This window comes from Kryptolebias marmoratus, linkage group LG14, assembly GCF_001649575.2.
Source record: "Kryptolebias marmoratus isolate JLee-2015 linkage group LG14, ASM164957v2, whole genome shotgun sequence".
In the NCBI taxonomy this organism is placed as follows: domain Eukaryota; kingdom Metazoa; phylum Chordata; class Actinopteri; order Cyprinodontiformes; family Rivulidae; genus Kryptolebias; species Kryptolebias marmoratus.
Genome location: NC_051443.1, coordinates 2,017,550 through 2,026,072, shown reverse-complemented (window position 1 = coordinate 2,026,072; position 8,523 = coordinate 2,017,550). Strand labels below are relative to the sequence as shown.

Sequence of the window (8,523 nt, the reverse complement as noted above, 5' to 3'; positions counted from 1 at the left end):
AGTAATATCATGTTTTAGTAGTTTAGTTATCCTGTACCTTGTTAGCATTGTCATGTTTTAGCTTAGTTATCTTGTCATGTTCTGTAACTCTGTCTGTAATTTTGTTCTTGTGTTGTAAAGCACTTTGAGTCGCCTCGTGCTGAAAAGTGCTATATAAATAAATGTACCTACCTACCTACCTACCTTGACAAACCTCTCTCTTTCTTACACAAACAGTGGTTTAGAGCTTGTAAACAGTTTTCAGGTTTAATGTTGAAACTCAACACTAAAACAAGACAGAAATCTGCGTGGCACCCTATCTCCACTGCTGACACTTTCTACTTAAGTCAGATGAGCAGAGCAACTTTAAACCTTCAGTTTGACCTCTGACACAGTGAATCAACGCAAGAGTCAGGTGGGTGAGGTTAATGACGCTTTTCATGGAGAAATTCAACTTTCTTGTTGTAAAGCTCAAACAACACATGAATCATGCAATCCTTACGCACATGCACCAACAAGCCCAGAACTAGAAGGATCAAAGGTTCACTGGAGATACAGTGCCTATAAAAAGTATTCACCCATGAATGTTTAATGCTTTTATTGCTTCTATAAGTCAATCAAGGTCAATATAAATTAGCCTTCTTTACAAAGAAAATTCTTCAGTGTCAAAGTGAAACCAAATTTCTACAGAGTAATACCAGTTAAATAAAAATATGGAATGTAAGAAAGTGAGAGCATTAATATTTATCCCCTTTAAAGTGACTGTCCTAATTCAATTCAGAGAAAAGATTTTTGAAAAGTACTACTTTTCAGTCAGGATGGATACAAAATGATTTCCAAGGCCCTAAACATCCCTAGGAGTTCTGTTTAATCCATCATCAAGAGTTGGAAGGAATATGGGACATGAGTAAATCCACCAAGAGCAGACTGTCCTCACAGACTGAGTGACCGTGAAGAAGGAGAATAGAGAGAGAGAGGCCACCAAGACACCTGTGACTCTGAAGGAGTCACAGCATCTCACCTGTTGAAGATTCAGCAGGTGAGATGGGACAGACTGAGCTACAACAACCCTTGATCAGGTTCTTCACCAGTCTGAGCTTTATGGGAGAGAGGCAAAGAGGAAGACACTGCTGAAGAAACCTCAGATTAAATAAGTTAAATAAAAATACTCACTTGGCAAACTCTAGTCAAGAATTAATCAGTTTACTTCTCTAACAGTCGCAGCCCAGTGAGGTACTACCTAAAGACTGTTCTTCTGTGTTCAGAATGGCATTATGCATCTGTTCAGCTCAGCACTTTTTTTCCCAGAACAGTTTGTTGCTGTGCTGACAGTTGTTTTGCTTTATTAATTAGAACTGTATGAATAAAGGGCAAAATAAACATGTTTGGTGAAATGCCTGAATAGGACACATTGAGATTGTTTTTACGATATAATGGACTGCAATATTTTGTGTACTGCCTACAAATATGTGCATTGAGCATAGCTTTACTACTCATAGCTGATTGTGTAGATATTATTCTTAAACAAAAGCTGGGGCAAGACCATCACACTACACGAGAAATTGAGTTCTGCTGTGAGTCACCAGCACACAAATCCATCAAAGTTCAGGACAACAGGGGTCAAATAGATGAATCACTAATTAATTGCTGATAAATCTGAAGAAAGTTTTCTTTAAATGCCCATCCCTAGTCATGAAGGTCTGGTTCTTGAGTTGGTGGTTTGTATTTGATACTGATTTATATGAACAGGTAGTTAGAATGTCATTGGACATAACTTATAATGAAATAAAAAATTTTTGTAAATTATTAGTCTGGTAATGTTTTAGTTTAAGAACACATTTTGCAATTGTTGCTCAGCCAAACAGTCACATCACAGCCCCAAAATAACCCACACAGTTTCTACAAATAACTTCACAAAGAGTTCTGTCTTTACCTATTGTTTTCTGGACAAAGACTAGCTACTTGTGATAAAAACAATCAATAAATCTACAGAGCGTTCATTTTATTGTATATAAATATGGTGGGCATGTGGTGCTGTCTAAACATGACCTTTGACCCCTGCTGTTTCAGGCCTGGTGCTGGATGCACATAAAGATAATGCAGGGTTTCCCCCAGAAAAGAGGCTAAGCCCAGTGGCCATTTGCCAGCTGATCGCTGGACGACCGTGATTTAGTAAAAAAATAGAAAGAATAAAGTTGACAGGAAAGTTGAAAATATGGCTATTTATTATGTGACATTGTAAGATATTTGTGTCAAATATTTACACAATGGGCACTGTACCGATCTGTCGTGGTGAAGAGATTAAATTAACATAAATTAAAAAGTGCAAACAAAGCACCAAGACACGTCTCACTTCCAGGCCAATGAATAACAACAGAGAACTCTGAAAAACAGACAGATGCTGTACTGTACTGTGCTTTTTGTGGCACAGGCTGCATGTTGGATCACTACATGGAACAACAAAACAAAACATCTAATGCTGAATTTAATAGAATCATTTTAGAAAGAAAGATCCACTGATTGTCACACTCCTGAGTGTGTGAAATTTGTTCTCCGCATTTGACCCAGGGAGCAGGGAGCAGCAGCGGTGCTGCACTCGGGAATCATTTGGTGACCTAACCCCCCCCCCAATTCCAACCCTTAATGCTGAGTGTCAAGCAGGGTGGCAATGGGTCCCATTTTTACAGCCTTTGGTACCCACGACCTCCCAGTTTCAGGGTGGACACTCTACCACTAGGCCACTGAGCCAGTGGTATTTATCCTTGTTTACTGGTAAACAAGGATAAATTAGCTCGTGTCATATTAATATTTTCTCTAAGCATAAAACATGCTTACCATATTCAGTCTTGTAAAGCCACCCGCTGAATTTCAGCTAACCATTTTTGGTTAAACCCGCTCGTTCCATGTTTATTCCTGTGGCTCTGACAACATGCTAACTCCAGGTAGCTGAAGGAGGCTCGGCCTCAGGGCTCATTAGAGTCCCGCAGGGCTCCGTGAACAGCACGCAGACCTGAGCGCACGGTGGAGGCGTTTATACTTGGTGCTTACGTCGGTGCAGTATTCTCCAAACAGACAGGGGGCAGTACGCTACGTAACCAGTGGAAATATGGTAAAAAGAGAGCAGATGGTCGAATGGAGTGTGGCGCGCGCGGTCTGCCCCAAGTTATAAAAGGTGCGCGACGTGACACCGCGCAGGACCTTCACGCAGGGGCGGGGACAGCTCGATTGTGTCACTGTTGGCACACGCACCCTCGCGTGGTGAGGTAGATAAAGGTAGCAGTTTTGGGGGGTCCGGTGGGAAAAAACGTGTATAAAAAATGATGTATTTATAATAAACAAGCGGAGCTTAGCCTGGCGGCCCTCCAGGCTTTGGTATAATAAAATGATTGATGTAATGATTGATTTGTCCACTGCTCTACATGAACTTTTGCTTTTTTTATCTCATGGTTGTCATAATAGTTTATAAAGTTGTCAAATTCCTTACCATTTTCCCGTGGCTCAAAATTAAAATCCAAGTTAAGTTTTATTTATAATATTTATTCAACAATAGATCATTTAAGAAAGCAAAGAAAATAAATCCATTTTAACTTACATTTAGTATTCTGAAATCTGGACAAAGAATCCAGAAGAAAAACCTAAATGTGATTACAATTTTAAAGCAAACAATACTAATAACTAGAAGATACCTAAAAAATTGTGAAAAGTACCAATGCAGCTATTGTCACTTTGTACAAAAGCTAAAAATGCCTAGATTTATAAGCAATAAAAGAAGTGTAAAGAGAACTAAGGTCAAAAGAAATGCTAAAGCTGCTACTAGTTTCTCATTATGGTCACTGACAACCACATATCTGTGTGTCACTCCCTGGCTGCCAAGTTAACAAGAGGCAGACAAAAACTGCAGACTGAAAAGTAAGCCTCAAGCCAACAATGACTGAGTGAAAACTAAGTCAGAACTAAAAAATGTTTGAACTGAGTTGCCAAAGGCTTATAGTCAGGAAGAGACATAGAGGGTGAAAGAAAACAAAATGCCTGCATTTTAATGTATAATTTGTACCAAAAAGAGCTGTGGGAATAAGACGAGTTCATGTGCAAAATATTTGAACATTTAAAAGTCAGTTTGGCATTATCAACAGTCAGTTAAACATTTCATGCAATAATCTATAAAAATCATAAAAATTAAACTGCAATTGTGTAAAAAACATAAACAGTATCAAAATCCCAGACATGTCAAATCTAACTTTCTGTGACCCGTTTAATTGTGTTATGGACCTCTTAAGAGGGCTGGGTTTTCTCATTGGGTTAACCCAAAACCCCATTGATAGCCATTTTTTTCTCTCAGTATTTTGCCAATTTTATCTCTATAATGCAAAAATACAGCTACCAACATTCACACGTTATTCCAGACTGAGCTGCATGTTTTTGGTGTAAATTATTTTAAAAGATGTACCACAAGATAAACATTTGGACAGAACAGCAATAAGAAAGATTCAGAAGTCACACATAGACACCCTTAGGTAACGCAGGTTCTTTAACAACTTTGTTTTATTTTAAACTAGACTAAGAGGTCAAAATAATGTGCTTCCACTCGCTTTTAGTCTGTTCTGGTGTATTTAAATCCTTAATTAAAGCTGGACAACGAACAGATGTGACCCACACTGACCGATGAGTGTCACTGTGTCAACATATTAAGGTCGGATTGTTTGGCAGAAAAGCTCGACTTTCTGCCACGAGTTCCCCTCCCGAAGAGAGGAAAACCCTGGAGTTAAAAATCAGCACATATATAGGTGACATTCTACCAGCGAGGGAAAGGGTTCAGAAGTGAAAGAAGTTTTCGCAGATTCTTACCGTACTCTGAAGAACCGGGTGGACTCTCAGTTCTCCAGCTCGCTCGCTGCTCGAGTCTTTTCGTCGTCAGAGTCTGTTCATCCTCCTCCACGTTTTCTCCGGGGCCACAGAAGAATGAATGGCTCAGCCCTCCTCCTCCTCCCCTGGCCAGGCAGACAGACAGGAGGACAGACAGGCAGACAGGCAGACAGACAGACAGGCGGACTGCCCCGTCAGCCCCGCCCCCCTCTGGACAGCCCCCTGCCTCTGCAGCTCAGGCTGGACGTCACTCTGTCACTGGAAATGTGCTGTTTACTTTCAGATAAAAAACAAATAAATAGTGGAAGGTTGGGATTTATACTGCTTGCCCCCAGGGGTGGGGACTATTAAATTTAAAAAACAATCTCTATTTAAAGTTTTTTTTGTTTTGTTTTACTTAACTCAAATGTAAGGTACATAAGATCAGGTAACAAAAGTTCACTTTTGTCTTGTTCTTGTGTTAAAACTATAATTTCCCAGTTCTTTATAACTAAAAACATACAAAAAACAACAGCATTTTGGTTTCAAAGCATCTCTTTTTTAATTGGGATAGTGAATTTACAAATTTGCCCATTTACAATGAAACAACAGTTGCGCTTGATTTTCAAGTTAAGAAAATTTGCCAAAGTTGTGGTCATGAAAATTTGGTTTTCAAAACATGACAAATAAGTTTAAACAAAACAAAAAAGATAATAAATTGTTGTAAAATATTTTCAGTTTGATGAAGATCATCTTGAATTGTTTAGATTTAGCAAGAATTTTCTTGAATTTGGTCAAATAAGCTTGAGGAATCTTCTCCTATGTTCTAAAATATTCTATCTGGGCTTTGCTTGGGGTTGCTAGGTAACAACGATTGTGACGCAATAATCCTGAGGTCTTTAAAACAGGTCTTTTTGCAAACACCATAAAATGGCTGGGTGTTCATTTTTTTGTTTTGTTTTTTTCTTTTGTGCTTGGGTTGTTTCTAGAAGCAGTAGATACCCAAATGGAAGTACAAAAACATGCAAAAAGGGAAATTTCATAATAGGTCCCCTTTAAGATTAGACTTAAGACTTGATGAATCCTATAGTTAGGGTTGGCTTGGGTTTCTTAAGCTGTCCCTTAGTTATGCAGCTTGGACTGCTGGACGCACTGACCATTTTTCTCACTCTGCTGTCTTTACTTTCTCTATGCTTCATGTTTATACATGTAATTATTGCTGCTATTGTTTGAGAGTTTGTCCTCTCAAACCCCAGCTGGTTGAGGCAGATGGCCGCCCTTCCTGAGTCTGGTTCTGCTGGAAGTTTCTTCCTGTTGACACTATCACCCCCCTCCCATTACTGCCCTGAGGTGAGTTTTGTTGTGAATTGGAACTATATAAATAATATATTCAGTGCTGATTATCCAAAACTGAATAACCAGTGCTGGAAAAAAAGACTTGAGGAATAGTAGATTTGTACAACAGTGTGCTACATATTGTGATAAATACTGTTTTCTTTGAGCTACCTTATTAGTTAGTTTGTAAATTTTAGCAGAACACATCGTTGTAGTTGAATTTTCTCCTGTTTGTGTTCATTTTCATGGTATTTCACTGACATCTGAGAAATCTGAGTTTGTACTTTGTGGTTTCCCACAGTTTTCCCTACCAAGTATAAAAACAATAGCATGTAAATCTGCATTTGATACAATGTTTGATTTATTCTGAAGAAAGCCTCTGTGATGAAAGTTTACCACACGTTCTTCAAAACCATTTGATACAAATTAAATCTTAGAAAATCATCTCTCCTGCAAAGTTGACTTTTGAAAGATGAAGCAGGTCAAAATTAAGCACATCATCTCAGTTTGTGTTACAAGTTATGGAAGGGTGAAAATGCTGTGCAATCCCACAAGCAGTTCATTATTAACATTTCTTTGATTGTCAAATATCAATTCAGTTCAGATTATTTACAGTATATAATGCTGATTAACAACAAGTCATCTTAGGGCACTATAAAAAAGCTCAAATCAGATTTAAATCCAATTACAGTCAATTCAGTCTAATTTTAATCTAGTGCATTCACATACAGTACATTATGAAATGCCAATTAGTAAAAGTTATGTATCTAAAGAAGCATGCAGATTGCATCAGATCTTTCTTTCTTCACAATCCACATCCTGAGAAACAACATTGGTGACAGTGGAAAGGAATGACTCCTTTTTAACAGAAAGAAACCTCCTGCAGAACCAGAACCAGGCTCAGGAGGAAGGACAAAAAAGACACAGGGCTGGTCCAGGTGTAGTTTCAATGGGAAGAAAAGGAAAGAAAACCACAAGTCAATGATTTCATGTATAAACACTGGGAGTAGGGAGAGTAAAGACATTTTACTTGGTTGTGCAGCTTTTAGAAATGTTTATTTATTTTAGGGCTTTTAGCCAGTGATATTACAACCATCATGTTTTGCTATTGTCAAAGAAATCTGCCTCTAGGCCTTCAGAATAGTGCAGGCCTTGGTTGCTTAAAATAAATGGCACCAAGATCGTTGCTTCATCCAATCAGATTTTGAGTTGGCAACACCTTGGCCATCTATCAAGCCCATGTTGACATTGGCATTGTCATGTCCTTTGGTTGGATGGTCAGAGAGTGTAGTAGTCAGAGCTACCAAAAGACTTGTGACTTGCTGTGGAGGAGTAGCAGTTTTTCCAACCCATAATGGCTGAAGGAGGAGAAGAAATTGATTTGGTTCAGGTGTAACCCACATAAAATGGGGGTGGCTCTTTAAGAAACAGGTTAGGGAAGCTGGGTAGCCTACTTGACCGGTCGGAACGTTTAGGTTCCAGTGTGCATCAACCAATCAGAATGCAGACTGTCGCTGTAGGTCCCGCCCTTTGTCTGTGTGTCTGCGGCATTAGGGTGTGTGGGAGAGATCAGACGTGAGGAGGACACGGCTGAGCTGTGCAGCGTGATAGTCTGTGTTACTTAAGATGTTCTAGAAGCGCAAATTTGGAGGTCTAAACATATTCAAAAAGTCACCAAATTTCACCGAAAATTGTCCCCTGCAAGAAATTTTAGTATTTTAATGGAATCAAAAATGGGCGTGGCCAAACTGCTCTACAGCACCACCTAACGTGAGACAGAACAAACCGTACATCGTAGACATCTGTAACTCGGTACGTAGGTAGAACACCTCAAATCAAGAAAAAAAGTCTCTTGGAGGTATGTCCTAAAATGTACAGGGAGGCGGCCATTTTGGGTCAAAGTGCAATTTTTGGTCATTTTTGATTTTGGCACACCTCTGACTTTACCGAACTCCTCCTAGGGATTTTGAGTGATTGGTTTCAAACTTGGTCAGTATGCAGTTGAGGGACGGGGGAGTAAAAGTTATCAAAACAGTGCATTTTCGAGTATGCTGAAGGGGTGGAGCCAGGCCTCAAAGTTCGCCTTTGCGCCATAAATTTCAAAACGATATAACTTTCACATGGAAAGACCAAATTGCACCAATTTTGGCATGAGTCATCCATGTTGGATTCCCGACTATCCTATGTGGTCACCAATGACTTATATGGATAGACATGACACGCCGCTTTAAAGGCTCGGGCCGAGATGCGGCGAAAGCGGCGCCATCTTGCTACAGTATACTTAAAGGCGCAGGGCTATATAAACAATGCTGAGGACTAACAAAATATATATTTTTTAGTGGGTAAGATGAGCCCAATAGTGCATGT

At 39.3% G+C, this 8,523-nt stretch overlaps 1 protein-coding gene across 4 annotated transcripts in view; it reads right to left on the bottom strand.

Moving 5' to 3' along the window:
* Positions 1 to 4,975, bottom strand: part of LOC108250648 (LHFPL tetraspan subfamily member 2a protein) — a 74,426-nt gene extending 69,451 nt beyond the window's left edge. For 2 of the 4 annotated variants that reach the window (XM_037979391.1, XM_025002670.2), the window contains exon 1: positions 4,825 to 4,975. The gene's annotated coding sequence lies outside the window, so the exon portion shown is untranslated. The remainder of the gene's footprint in view (positions 1 to 4,824) is intronic. The other 2 variants (XM_017440635.3, XM_037979392.1) reach the window with 1 other exon arrangement.
* Between the last annotated feature and the right edge of the window lie 3,548 nt (positions 4,976 to 8,523).